The sequence below is a fragment of the Macrobrachium nipponense genome, chromosome 31, assembly GCF_015104395.2.
Source record: "Macrobrachium nipponense isolate FS-2020 chromosome 31, ASM1510439v2, whole genome shotgun sequence".
Taxonomy (NCBI): Eukaryota; Metazoa; Arthropoda; class Malacostraca; order Decapoda; family Palaemonidae; genus Macrobrachium; species Macrobrachium nipponense.
Window position 1 is genome coordinate 8,777,100 of NC_061093.1, and position 15,558 is coordinate 8,792,657.

The following is a 15,558-nucleotide window of genomic DNA, read 5'->3' on the forward strand; positions in this document are numbered from 1 at the left end:
AAATCTCAGTCCTTTATATTAAGTTAAAATTTTTAATGTTCTTACATACGCTTTTTCAGTATTATATTTTAAATTTGTTAGTTTTTTTATGTACTGTATGTATATAAAGATTTTTTATCTCATTGTTATATGTTTGTGCTGTGCATTTAAAGTAGGTTTTGTCTGTTGACTGTAAGTTGTTTTTATTTTTCTAGTATACTGACTCCCAGCTCTACAAGCAGATGTGTTTCTATGACTACATCTTTGACTTTGCTAAGGCCTGTCACAAACACAAAGACGAAAGTAAGTATTCTTAAGCCTTCGTTGTGTTACCTACCAACAGTTATAGTTTTTCATTTATATTTACTGTCCTCCAGACTTAACCATCAATGGAAGTATGTATACCTTATATGAGTAACAATAACAGGTTTGAGTATCAATATTATGTGCCATCAATTTGAAGAAATTGTGTGGGAAAGAGGTTCCATTACTTCATTAGCCCATGAATTTACTAATGGCAACTTATAGACTGGCTTAGCTTGGCAATTCTAGGCATCTCATGAGTCACTTGTGTACTTGACTTCAAGGGGGCCTGTAGTCTCTCACATGACATCTTTTTATATATTTGCTCATGAATAGACCCAGGGGTGGTTGTTGGTTTTAGTTCTTATCTTTTATGATAGTATGTCAATTGTAATTGTAATTTTGCAAAGGAAACTGGTTTTGACATAAGAAAAGCCTATTTTTGGTAGTTACTGTTGAGTCCTCAGGGAGTTACCTTTTCCATGGTCTACCCAGAGCTCCATGGTGACCAGACTGATGTCAAAGGATTCTCTTTTAGCTAGTTTTTGGCTGGGTACTGTTTCATCAAGATAAACTTTATAAATGGACTCAGGATAAGAGGGTACTTTCTCTTATCCTCAGCGAATGCTGAACCCAGTTTACCTACATAAAAAAAAACCTGCAAGAGGTGGTTATGCATGCGCATGTGCGCCCTCATATTTTTTACATGCTACCAAAAACGGACCAAAAAGCCATTACTTTCTGATGGTCATTGCTGGATGATCCCTTACCCAAATTCCATGTCTTTTCGTCAGGGAATAGGGAGAGATTTGAGGACTCAACAGTGACTATCATAAAGGGATTTTGACAAAGGAAAAATCTATTTCTGGGCAGTGACTTGTGTCGCCCAGTGAAATATTCCTATGCACTCATTTCTAAGGTATAAATATTGCTAAATATACGAGAGAAAAAAGCTACATTGGATTATACCAGAATAAATCTGGTTCGCTCACCCCTATATAGGGTGTCGGTATAAAAACTGGGGCGAGTGAAACCACTACCAGAGGTCATCTGCCATTTATTCTCTTCCTTTGTCAATTTCCCCTGTTCCAAAGAGGAGCCGTACCAAAGCCATCTACTGCCCGCTACTGCTACAACTAGCGCCTCGATTGTCATTCCTGAAAATAGCACCCAAGCTTGGGCCTACAGGGTGAGGACATCAGGGGTGGGTTCACTGGGCGACGCAGGTCACTGCCCAGAAATAGATTTTTCCTTTGTCAAAATCCCTTTTCTGGGCCTAACCTGTGTCGCTTCGTGAAATACATAGTAACAGAGAATAGAAAGCACAAGCTTGGACAAAACACCTACAAGGCTACTGGAAGGGAGAAATTAGACTATTAAAGTAATTCAACCTTCTTTAATGAAGTTATTTACATCTTACAATAAAGTTTTAACAATTATCTTAAATCTAGGTCATTATACTATGAAGTATATACAAATACCAAAACCAATTTACAGTAAGAACAGGATGATTACTACACCAAAATATAAGATATTACTACACCAAGTAATATAAAATATTTTCCCCGTATGGGAATAATAAATAAATATACATAGTAATAGAATGGTGCATGTGTACAATCCAAGACAATTACCGAGGTGAAGGCTAAGGGCTATAAGCGAGGCAGGTAGGAGAGAAAGAGCTTAAGAGAAGGCAGATCTATTAAGACTGGATATTTTAATATGACTAGGCTGTGTCAGGGAAAACAATATTCCCTGCTGTCACTGTTGAGTATTTAAGGGCCTCTAAGGATTTAAGGTAGTGTCGTTTAAATACTTTCGGTGATTTCCATCCCGTATACTTTCTAAGGTCATCAAAGTTCATATGGTGGAAGTAATTAATTGAGGTAGCTACAGCTCGGACATCATGTACATGGGGTACTGATTCCGGGTTAGCCTGTTTAATAAAATAAAGAATTTGTTGTCTAATTACTTTTAATGAGATTGTTCCACCATTCTCTCTAATGAATATAGGACCTGAGGTTTTATTGGAAGTTCTGTTCAAAAATTATTTCAATGTCTTGACTGCACAAAGGGATAGGTCTTGTGGAAGTGGAACAATCTTCCACGGAGACCATCTGTTCGTTTTTGGCCAAGAATTTCCGATCTGGTAATAACAGAACTTCTCCAGATGGGAGGAAGTCAATATGATTTGGTTCTCTAGAAAGAGCTGATAATTCTGATATTCTGGCTCCTGAAGCCAGGCTTACAAGGAATAACGTCTTCCAAAGAAAGGTTGTATAAGGACACGATTCATTGTTGGCGTCTGAAGCTAGTTTAAGTACGTCATTCAGAAACCAGGAGACTGTATGAGGTCTGTCTGCTGGTCTTAATCTAGCGCAGGCCCTTGGAATCGATGAAAAATACGAATCTGTTAAATTAATGTTAAACCCAAACTGGAAAATTTTTCTTAAGGCAGATTTAGTTGTGGAAGTCCATAAAGTTAGGGCATTCTGAATCCATGAGGAAGCGTACACAGTCCTCGTTTGTACTAGTTGTGTTAGCCTCGGGTTGGGGATCCATTTGGGACGGAGTCCCAGTTCCTTGAATAAAGGGTACCACTTGCTCTTGGGCCAGTTGGGAGCTACCAGAGCAATCCGTCCTTTGAAGGATCTGAGTTTGTCCAGGACTTTCATTAGTAGATTTATTGGAGGAAATGGGTAAATCTTCTTCTAATTGTTCCAATCTATGGACATGGGGTCCAGATTGGGAGTCACATAGTCTTTTAACTTGTGGTTGGATTCTGTGGCGAACAAGTCCACCTGAAGACCCGGGCACTGCTGACTGATCCATTTGAATGACCTGTTGTCTAAGAACCATTCCGACTCTAGCGGAGTTGTCCTTGACAGTGCATCTGCCACTACGTTCCTTACTCCTGCCAGGTGAGTTGCTGACAGATGCCATTGGTTCTTTGCTGCCAATGAAAAGATTGCTATCAGGACATGGTTTATGTGGCTTGATTTGGAACCTCCTCTGTTTATGCAGTGGACTATTACTGCGCTGTCTAATACTAACCTGATGTGGAGTCTCTTCACCGGAGAGAGTTTCCTCAGGGTTAGAAATACTGCCATGGTTTCCAAAACATTGATATGAAGCTGGCGGAGTGTTATTGACCAAGTGCCTTGAACCTTTTTGTATTGGGAGTATCCTCCCCAACCACTTAGTGAGGCATCCGTGTGGACCACTAAGCATGGTGGAGGGAACTGTAATGGTATTGATTTTACCAGGTTCTTGACTTCTGTCCATGGACAGAATCTCTTTCGTAGTATTGACGGGATGCGGGAAATTTTGTCTCGTAATTTCCTGTTCGCTTTGGTCCGCCAAGCCAAGTTTATGTCTTTGAGTTTGGCCTTTAGCAGAACATCTGTTACTGAGGCGAATTGGAGCGAGCCTAAGACTCTTTCTTGGTTCCTCCGGGACGTTTGCTTCTGAGGAAGTGCCTCGTAGTGCTTGCTATTTCCGTTCGTTTCACCGGTGGGATTGACAGTTTGTGTGAATTGAGATTCCATTGTATTCCTAACCACTGAAACCGTGATGCTGGAGTGAGTCGGGATTTCTTGTAGTTTATCTGGAAACCTAGGTATTCCAGAAATTTTTGTACTTTTTGAGTTGCCATGAGACATTCTTTGTCGTTTTTGGCCCAGATAAGCCAGTCGTCTAGGTAGGCTACTAGCATTATCCCCTGAGCTCTCAGTTCTTGTACCACTGTTTCTGCTAACTTTTTAAATATTCTGGGCGCTATGTTGAGCCCGAACGGCATTACTTTGAAGGCGTAAGCCTGCTTGCCTAATCTGAAGCCTAGGAAGGGGCGGAAGTGCCTTGCTACCGGAACATGATAGTAGGCATCTGTAAGATCTATAGAGGTGGTGACGGCCCCACGGGGAAGTAAGGTCCGTACCTGCGTAACGGTTAGCATGTGGAACTTGTCACATTGAATGTATGAGTTCAGATGAGACAAGTCTAATATTATTCTTTGCTTGTTTGAGTCTTTCTTTGGAACGCTGAACAAGTGTCCTTTAAATTTTAAGTATTTGGTTTTTGTAACTACCTTCTTTTGAAGAAGGTCTTGGGCATAATTTACCAGATCCGTTGTAGGATATTGACAAAAATTGGTTGATGGAGGAGGCCCTTTCTTCCAACTCCATCCCAGTCCTTTTGCTACTATGCTGTGTGCCCAATTGCGGAATTTCCAGCGGTTCTTGAATAGGCACAGCCTCCCTCCTACCTGAGGAGTTTCACTGTGCTGAGGGTCGGCTACCCCGGCTTCCCCTGAAGCCTCTTCCGCTAGCTCTGCGGAAAGCTCCTCTGGCTTGGCTACCTCTTGCAAACCTGTTGTAGCCATGAAAGACCCCTTGGTTTTCATAGGAAGGTTTAAAGGCCGGAGAAGGAGTAAAATTGGCCGAGCTTTGAGGCTGCTGAGAGGGTTGGCTCTGCAGCAGCATGTACTGTTGTTGAGGCTGGGCTTTCGAAGTGGACGGCTGGTTCAGCTGGCCTACTGGAACCGCCTGGGACCATTGTCTGAGGTTGGTTCGTTTGGAAAGGTTGGAACCTCCTTGCCCTCTTCTTTCCCCTGGGCTGGGCTCCAGAAGAAGCAAATCTTCTTTTGGGAACAGGCCCCAGCGAACTCGCAAGCTCTGGTTAACCCTGGCTGCTTCGCTCAAGACTTCATTTACCAATGTTTCGGGAAACAGGTTAGCCCCCCAGATTGGCGCCTTGATGAGTCTGTTTGGCTCATGACGAATTGAAGCATCAGCCAAGACGTGCTTCCTGCAGTTTCTTCTGGCTATAGCGAAGTCATATACGTCACACTGTAAGGTGTGAAGTAATGACTTCGTCAGAATCTTGAATAAGGATTCGTCAGTATACACTAGGGTTGTCATTTCTGTCATAGTGGCGGAATAGATGGACCTACACAAGTGACGTCTGGCCTCATACTCTGCTTTAACAAGCGCTTCTGAGAGTCTGGGCAAGCGCTCGCTAAAGTGTGTTGTTGCACAATCCTGGCTCAACTTTCCTACCGAAAAAGTTGCCGGGGCATCCAACCAACTCTCTGTTCCTCCCGGGAGGAGCACGGATGGCAAATCCGTCTCTCTGATTTGAGGCATGGGTTTGTCCTCTGCTGCTGCCTGGAGTGTCAGTTCAACTCTCTTCGACGTACACTGGATGGGAGTGTCATCCGGGACCACAAACATGGTGAAGGGGCTCTTGTGGCGAGTCAACTTAGTGTTCGTACACTCCCCTTCGGTTAGGGTACGAACCCATGCTGATTGAGCCTGGTCTCTGGGGAAGATGACCGTCTCCTTCGGTACCTTGTCTTCCCGTATCAATGCCTCCTCCGTCAGGCGTGCATAACCTGAAAAAGGAAACTGGAGACCCGGCGGGTAGAATTCAAAATCTTCTACTGGCCGGGTTCCACACCCCTCTATTGTTAGTCTGCCCTCTGAAAATGGAGCATGGGCAGCTAGCCTCCAAGGGTTGTTATTCTTGAAGGGTGGCAGTTTTGAGGCGTCCAGTACAGCCAGAGGTTGTGGTGGATGTCCGGACTGGAGGACTCCCTGCATCAGTGTCTCCTGATTTTCCATTCTTTGTGCTGAAGATTGGATCGACTGGCCTGATGTCTCCAGACTCGAAACCAGCTGGGCTGATATCTCCTGGAACTTGGATTGAACCAGGTTCCCCATCTCTAGCATCAGCATGCTGGAAAAAGCGGCCGGGTCAAAACCTGAATCTTGAGGTCTAGGTTTTGCCAGTCTCGTCCTTGATCCCTGCCTAGGTGTGGCAGCTTTTGCCGCGTCCGCCATCAGTTTGGGGGCTGATGATGAACTGGAACGGCTTTCCCTGAGGGACTTCGGTTTGGAAGGCTTAGGGAGGGGCTTAGCAATCGTCCTAAGGGTGTCTGACTTGGTTTTAATCTTAGGGATTACCGACCCCGACTTGTACCCAGAAGTCGTAGGCCTCTTGGTAAATCCCTGAAACGAAGAAAAAGAGGAATGAGACGGGCTAAAGGACAGTGCTTTAGCCCATGTACCAACTGCCTCACTTACTCCCTTACCTTCATCATGGGCTCGAGGTCCAGGTTGATCGCAGCAACCTCCTCAACTACCTCATCCCCCAAATCCTCCAGGTCTTCCGCCAGTATGGCTTGAGTCTCTTGGCGGATCCTGGCAATGATCGGGGCCGCCAGATCCGCCGATACGGCTGCCGACATCTTAGCATTGGGGTAGATGAGAGAGCACAACTCCTCAGAAAGCATGTAGGGCTTCTTGCCCTTGGCGTTGCACCCAAAACCTCGTCAAGGGTTCTGGAAGAGATATTTACTTTTAAACTCTAACCTTAAGTTAACTCATGACTATCTGAAAAGTGTCTGCAGAATTTTCCAATATCTCATGCCATGAGCTGGAACCTAACGTGTCGGTAGTGAATTCTAGTACCAAGTTGTAGCAGATCTCACACCCATCTGGGTGCCAAACTATCAGGTCGTCAACTCAGACCGCGCAGCCTGCATGAGTGCGACACACCTCGTGTCCGCACGGTTGCTGCAAGATTGCAGTACAAGCTGTCTCTTGACAGCGCACCATCTGTAGATTTAAAATTGATACATGAGGATCATTGAATAGGCCCGCCAGAGATGTATCCGGCGGAGCATGCACTAAACTAATTATTGATACCAGAATATCGTTATATGTAGACCCGCCGGAGATGCTTACTACTTCAGAACGCTGTAACGATTCCGGCGGCATGCAAAATATAAAAACAATCGTTTTATCCTCTTCCGTTAGCTTTCCGGCACCGTTTTGCGTTCTCCTCTATAACTGTAGACTTGGTGCCAACAAAACAGGGAAAAAATCGGTTAACCTTGGCCTGAATCTGCCGGCACCAGAGAGGTTTTCTTAGTTTGCACTAGAACGCCTTTCTTAGCTCATGTCTGTTGTTGCCGGAATGGGACACAGAGGTATAACGGAAAAAATGGGGGGGGGGGGGGGGGAGCTAGGGAGAGGAAAAACGTGCATTTTTGGTCTTAGGGTACCTGCCGGGGTAGAAATACCCGGCGTAGTAAGCCAGCCAAATGCATAAAAAACTTAAAACTAAATAAGTAAAATAAAATAAAAATTAATAAATTATTTTTATTGTGCCGGAGCACTGTATCAACAGTCACTTCCAGGTCCCGTCCCACTTCCACGCTGTCTTCTACTATCCCCGGGTCCGGTGAGGGATCGAATCAGGGAAAATAGGTAAAACCTAGGCCTGATACTATCCATAAGAAGCCTTGTTTGTTATATGCATATAGAACGAGTTCTAGTCGGATCCCGGACCCGCAGGGGCAGGAGGATAGATGGTGGAGTAAGGCTAAATGATAGGAAAGGGGATGCTGAGGAAGTACGCAGTGTATACCGTCCTGACGAGCTGGGTGGTCAACCAGGGCTCGTCTGGGTGGGTACCCTCGTACCCCCACTTACTACCTGAGATGAGGAGTACCACTCCCCTGACTGGACCCCCCACCTTTCCCCGCGAGAGGGGAAGGGGCTCGGTTGGCTACCTGAGGTAGCGCTAGCGAGCTGAGCACTCAACGGGTGGGATGGGGGAGGGAGGCCGTCTCGAGTGGGTCACCTCCGGGTAAGAAGTGGATCCAACTGATCACTGAGACAGCCGGTTTATAGGCCGACTGTCCACCAATACAATACAATAATATGATATTCTATATGATAAAAAACACACAATAACACTGGCGTGAGAGGGGTTAAAGGGATGACGTGGAGGGGGGGAATAGGTGCGTATAATGAACTAATGAGCAGCTAGCCTAACCTTCGCAAAATCGGAACGATCTGGTCAGGTCGGCCAGGGAGGCTCTGAGCAGCTAGCCTAACCCTCCAAAAACGTAAATTTTAATTACGATCTGGAGCGGTAGGCCAGGGTGGCTCAAGGACAAAACGCAGGTCTAACTGGTCCCGTAAAGGAGGAGTCCTCCTCGCATGCGACCAAGGGCAGGGAGAATCTACGACCCACATCCGCCATATAAGGTCTGATTAGTTAGGCTATAACAGCTCTCACGCCAAGAAAAACATAAAACATCAGAATCTATAAAAACTCGTAAGTTTGGAGTAACTGCTAATATAACATCCACGCGACTACAATTAGTATGGATGACCGATTGAAAGTCGTCATAAATAAAAGTCACGGGTAGCGATGCATGAAATGGCTGACTCGGAGTGACGTATGCAGGCTCCCGACATATAAACAAAGCCAAACATACTTTCATGATCAACATCGCTACCATAATGATCTTATATAGATTATTGCAGTACTTAACTTAGATCCAGAAGATTCCTGACGTTCAGACATCTCAAATAAATCCAAAATAAGGCTTCCACTTAAAACACGTGTGAAACACAGTAGTGCTATAAAAGGAATGACGATCGAGGCGCTAGTTGTAGCAGTAGCGGGCAGTAGATGGCTTTGGTACGGCTCCTCTTTGGAACGGGGGAAATTGACAAAGGAAGAGAATAAATGGCAGGGGACCTCTGGTAGTGGTTTCACTCGCCCCAGATTTATTCTGGTATAATCCAATGTAGCTTTTTCTCTTGTATATTTAGCAATACTTATACCTTAGAAATGAGTGCTATAGGAATATTTCACAGAGCGACACAGGTTAGGCCCAGAAAATAGGTTTTTCCTATGCCAAAATCTGTTTTTTGATGGTGTAGTTGCTGTCTCGTCCTCAAGAAGCTTTACAAAGAAATTGACAGTTGACAAAAAGTGCTCAACTTTTAATCCCAACAACCCAAAAACATTTGTGGTCCAGGGTCAAGCCACAAGTTTCAAGCCACCATTCTCAATTCTAAAGAACAAGAAACAAAGTGCAAACTTACATTTTAAGGGTGAAGGAGTGTGGTGACTTACCTAAGCATGCTGGGTATGGTTGCAGTATTGCCAAACCTTCCCCAGTGATAGTTAGCATACCTGCCTGTTAAGGAGACCCATGGTTTACTGCTGTAGTGCCTATGGGTCAGGACAATCCTTGCCACCTACCAATACAGTGTAGTCAAATTTTTTCGAGATTGTGGCAATAATGTTGCTAAAGTATGGAAAAACAGACCTTCTGGGATGTTTGCCATGACCTCTAGGCAATCTTAAGTGCTTGAACTGGGCATAATGTTTTGTCTGCTAAATTTAGTTTACTTAGAATAAGAGATTTCCTTCTTAAAGGATTCTCATTCTTAGCCAGAAATGACAGACCAGAGGACAATAATAATTGATGTGTGATGTATCGTCCCCATCTAAGAGAATCCAGTTTGCTAATACGAGCTCCTGATATTAATGCAATTAAGAAGATTGCTTGTTGTAGCATGTGACTTGTGGTTGTATCAGGTCCACTGAATTGAGCTGATTGAAGTTTAAACACCTTGTTCAGGACCATGTAATTTGAACCTTTTGAGAGCGGGTCTTTGTAGTGCAAAGGACTGCAGAAGGTAAGTGACAACTTCTATACAAGAGCCAATCCCGAATCCATAAAGCAATGATTCCGTTATTGCTGCTTTGTGTGCCATGATTATTGTAATTGCAAGGCATTTGTCTTCTAAAGGGATAAGAAATTTGAAAAGTGTTTCCTTAGGAATTCTGATTGGGCTCTTGGTATGGATATAATCTAACCATATCATCCATAGTTTGTGCACTTGGTACCTAGCAATGTTGGACTAGTAATTTTCACGGTAGATATTTAAAACGTCCACTTGCGAAGGTCTCGGCTCAGAAAGGAGGATCCTTGAATAATTTTCCCTCTACTGACTGGGATAAAACAGTGGACAGTAATGGAATTCATCTCTTCCCTCATTGTTAAAGTAATAGACACCAATACAGCAGTTCCTTTGAAGGTTTGGAGTTTGTTCAACAACTTCAAAATGTGGAACAATGGAAGAAAAAGCTATATCGTCCTCCATTTGTTCTAGTCTTGTAGGAAGAAGTCTCTTGCTGTTGCTTGACTGGCAGTTTGCGATTCTGATAATTGTCAAAGAGGTTCACTTCCAGTTGTGGAAGCATGTTCGCTATCGTCTGAAAAGAGTAGTTGTCTAACATCCACAATGTGCAGGCTGTCGTTTTTAATTTTGGGACTTAACCACCCTACAATTATTTAGCTAAGAGTTTCACTCCCCATCAATAAATTCTGAAATTTGCAAGTCATGCTAATTTTTTGTTGCTTGATTTGGCTAGGTAACCTACTTTCGAGGAAAGAGAAGAACCACTTGGCAGAGAGCTTAGTTTGTTTTTGCCGGCTGATGGCTATAGACTGGTTGTCAGCTGGGGTTAATTCTGGAATTCTTGACTTTTCCATTTGTTTGCACAGCAATTGATGAAATATCTTTCATGGTGTCGGCTGATTCAGTGATATATATCTAGTGAGTGTCAGGTTCTTGTTTTTTATAGAACTTGATAGTTATTGACTTTGTTTACCGACTTGACTTTCGACATGTTGGACTATAGTGTTTCTAACATAAGGTATTGCACAAAAGGATGTAATACTAGGTTGACCAAAGATTCTTATGATGTTCATATTTTGTGTTCGGCTTGCCTCAAACAAGTACAGACAGTCCCTGGTTATTGGTGGGGATTCCGTTCTCGGCAGGGCACTGATAAGTGAAAACCGCCATTAGCCGATAACCAGCTAATGAAGCCTCTGTTAGGTATATCATGGTGCTGATAACCGAAACTGCCTGTTATGGTGCCACAAATCGCAGATTTTATGGCGCTAGACTAGCGCCATTAACTGAGTCTGCCAATGAACAAGGACTGCTCATATGTTCTTTGGATTTAGATGTAATGAGTGTGTTGATTGGGACGAAAGAGCTTGGAGGAACTTAGTCTCATTTAAGAAAATAGGATAGAGATAGAAAGAGAATGGCTTTAGCTACAGCTAATTCAGAATCAGCTGGTCAGGGATTGTCAGATTTTAAATCAGATTAGAGTGTTTCCGTTATTTCTTTAGCCGCAGTTCCCAGTTCTCTTGATGTACCACCTTCTCAAGTTTCAGGCTCCCACACATCGCCAGCCTCGGAGAAAAGCGCTTTTTGCTGTTAGTGCAGACAATAGAGCAACTTGGTTCAGCAGTGAAAGTCCTGATGGACAAGCAAAAATTGATAGTGCAGTCTTATCAACTTTCCTAGGCAAAGGTCACTTGCATACTCCCCAAAATTTTGGAGGAGGTAGTGGCCACTAAGGACGTAGCAGCGGCCTCCAGTGGTTCCTGTCAAGAGGTCCAGAGAACTGCAGCCATTGGGACAGTCCAGATCATTTTTCTTCTGATTGCCTCTCAGAGAGACGAGTTCGATGACTCCTCAGCAGGTTTCAGTGCTTTCTTTGGCTCCTGCTCCTCCTCCAGCTCCTGAGGCGCCCGCGCTGTCAAGTGCCCATCGGCGCCAGAACCCTCTACAGTCAGCAAGGTGCAGTTGTGCCCATCGGTGCCTCCAGCTCCCGTAGTTCCCTCTGTTTCCACTGAAGTGGACCCTATTCAGTGCCTTGCTTAGCAAAGCTCCCAAGACGTCTCGAGCCCCCGCGTCTGCGCAGACGCCAGTAGTGGTTAGGCCGCAGCCCATAGGTGCAGGGTCCCCCTCAGGCTCCTGTGGAAGTATTGACTCCTCAAGCTCTTCTGGATGCAGATAAGCCTTAAGCTCATGCAGACCTTTCTCCCATTTCGTCTGAAGATGAAGAAATAGAGGATCAAGCTGCTGCTTCAGCATATGTCGCCTCAATGAAATTCGTATTGGCCTCTTATCCTCCCTTCTCCTCGCCTACAACTTCGTCACCCATGTCCACTTTAGTGATAGATATGCCCTCGGCTGCTTCCTCGAACCTACCAAAAATGGTCCTTCTTCTTTGGCAAAGAAAGCCTTCAAGAACACAGAGGCTTGGCTAGCAGATATCTTTAGTATGCCACTAAGGAAGCTCTTTCTTGGGAGTCAGTGCCTCTTCCCAAGGAGACTTTTCAGGGTGGGTAGATTCAGCCAGATGTTCTGCTTTCTCTTCAGTGAAGATTTTTTTTTTTTTTTTTTTCGGTGTTGGAATTGGCCCACCATATGAAGAACATCTTCAAAGTTTTCGAAGTCACAAACTTCCTAGGGTGGGCAGTGGGCGCCGTGCCTTGCAAAATTAGATCTTGCTGGTTTTTGCCCGAGAGCTTCACTTCAGACTGGTTGGGAGTTCTGTCTTGTATCAACAGGGGAATCACAGATGATCCCCATGCGTTGTCTTCACATTATACAATGGGCATTCTTAAGAAAAGGAAGCTTTGGTGCTCTTACACCTCTAAAGAGTTACGGCGATGCAAAGATCAGCACTGTTGTACTTGCCTTTGGATAAGAAGCACCAGTTTCCCCAGTCGACAGTCCTCGACATAGCTTCTGACTTGCTGAAGAAGAGCACTCTGGATCTTCTTGCTCAGTTCTCCAAAAGGCCCAGAGATCCTCCTGCTGTAAGTGCGAAGCAGTCTTTTCCTTCGAGGGCACAGCCCTTGCAGTCCAGACCGAGACCCTTCTCCCGTACCAGAGGAAGTACTAGTTTTGCTTCAAAAGCAATCTAGAAGACTTCTTCGAAAGGTCCCTCTCGCTAGTGAGGAGAGGGTTCTCCGTGCTTATTATCCCCTTTGTGAAGATACCTCCCTTAGTCAACACGCTGGTCGTCTTGACTGCTTATTTGCAAGGGTCAGTGAGGTTTTCGGCGCTTGCAAACAAAGTTATTTCTCTTTTGGAAAAGGGGGTAATAAAGCCAGTGCAGTGCAGAATTTTCATTTTCCAGGGTTTTACTACTGTCTTTTTGTGGTCCATTGATATTTTTGTTGGACTGTGTGATGACGTCTTGATGTGCTAAAATACAGTCAACTGTAAGAAATTTACTTTACCATGTCAGCAAAATGCTCACTGAAAATCAGCACCATCTTAATGGGGGATCCTTAAATTACTAAAAGCAGATCTTAATCGTGCTGAACCATAGAGTTCTGGCTTAAAAAGGTTTGAAGGGTTTTGAATTTCTGCCATTGAATTATCCTGAGTGAGCATTGTATGAGGAATAAGAATTACTATATTTTTGTTAGCAAAGAATACTGTTTTGTTTGTTCAGTTCTTTCAGTAGATTTTTCTCTAAGAACTAAATTTTTTATACATGGTTGCTGAAAAAACAAATGAGTGATTTTTGGTAGACTTGTCAGTATTCCTTCAAAGAAATAAAAACATACATTTTGTCAATTATTTTATATATATTTTTTTTGCACCTTTCTTCATGTACTATCATCCTCCTCAAAGTCATCTTTGATTCTGCCACCCATGTGAGTGATTAAAACTTCTGTAACTCGAGGATTTGAGATCATGTAGTAGGTGCTATGACTGTGGTAAAATTGATTGACTTAACTACTTTTTTCAGGTATTCGTGACGACACATTGAGAAAAGCATACAACATCCTCCAGTCTGAAGTACAGAAAATTCTGAAATTTAATGCATATTCAGAAGTTAACCTCACAAAATTATTTGGAAGCCTTTTAGTCAAGCCACAAGCTAGATGTTCTTGAAGAAACCTTAAAATGTTAGTGTAAAGTGTATAAATTTTTTAAACTAGTAACTCATTTCTAGAAATGTGTGCTAGTATCAGACATCATGTGCAAGCGTTCTGACAATATAATGGAAAATCCATTTTAAATGTATAGTATATTTTTTATATGATTAACAATACAATGGCACTTCAATTTAATGGACAGGTTGGGAGTCCGCCAATTCCCATAAATAACAAAATCCCCTAAGTAACTAGTAGTTTTGTAATTATCATTCAGTTACATTGTTTACTTTTTTAATTTCAGAGACATGGCTAAAAAATTAATTGCTTTGTTAAGATGTGTATTTACCTGTACCTACCTATGATTGATTACAATATTTAAAATGTACACAAAACTCATAATATAAAATAACAAAAAACATAAGTATACAGTAGTTTATTTTTAAACATAAGTAACCTTTAAAACTTAATTCCTAATAAAAGAATTGACAGCAAGAGAGAGAGAGAGGGTGGATGGGGGAAAGGCTCTACTTTTGTGTATGTATACCCTTTACACACACACACACACACTGAAAAATATGTAACACTACATAACTGTACAAATAGAAAAGGGGATGCTCCACAGTAAGTTTATGTTGCTTCCTAACAACATGTGTATGCTTAGACACACACACACACAAATGAGCGACAGAAGTACTCGAACAGCAGGGCCTTAGGGGGTCATTTACCCTGGAAACAAAGGCTACATGCTTACAGTTTCCAGCTGAAAAGTGTCGGTCACCTGTACAGGCAGTCCCCGGCTTACGACGGGGGATCCATTCTTGAGATGCGTCGTAAGCCGGAAAATTGTTAAAAATCTTGAGAAAACCTTACTTTTAATGCTTTGGCTTTATTAAAAACTATGATAACTTCATTTTTATTGCATTTTCCATAAAAAAAAAAAAAAAAAAGGACTTCAAATATTGGTATTTTGTATTTTTGGAGTCATTTCTTCTGTCAGATCGGCATTATAAGCAACATGACCCTAAGACATGCGTCGTAAATCTGGAAATAATTTCTGATGAATATAATGAAAAATGTCATAACCTCGGAGCGTCATAAGCCAGGGACTGTGTGTATTTGTTCTCCATCTGATACCTCATAAGACTTTCTGGTTATTTGAGAAAGTATGAGAGGTTTCACACTGGACATATTTCATCTACTATCCGATAACTGGTTTGCTTACCTGATTACTCTGATAAGTACAAAGTGTTTTTATTATTATCAGACTTAGGGGTATCTGTTTGGTAACAAAATAAACCAACCTGAGATTTGTTAAGTTTCGGTGCCACTGTAATATAATAAGTAGTTGTTCTGATGATTTGTACAGATCCTATTGTATAATAAGCCTTTTTTTCAGGAATGTAGTCCAAAGTATTAGATTTGAATGTATATAATGTCAACAGGTTTATTATTTAATGTCTTAGAAAGAATAGCTGGAATGGGGCTTGTGTTTATTATGAGTATTTTTAATAGATTTTTTATGAAAGTAGATACATAGTATTCACTGTAAATACAATGAAGAAAAAATGTCTCATTTCTTTATCCATTACCAGTATCTCTACTTATGTTTATTATGTTCAACATTTATTAGAAGCTCTAAATATTCATAGTAGAAGTGCACTGAAACAATCACATTACAAAGAAGGGTGTTTTGGAGAGATGTG

The 15,558-nt window shown here is 42.7% G+C and overlaps 1 pseudogene; it reads left to right on the forward strand.

Annotated features, from left to right (window-relative positions):
• The window catches only part of LOC135206595 (DNA polymerase alpha catalytic subunit-like), a 148,162-nt pseudogene extending 133,383 nt beyond the window's left edge, over positions 1 to 14,779 (forward strand).
• The last annotated feature ends 779 nt before the right edge of the window (positions 14,780 to 15,558 follow it).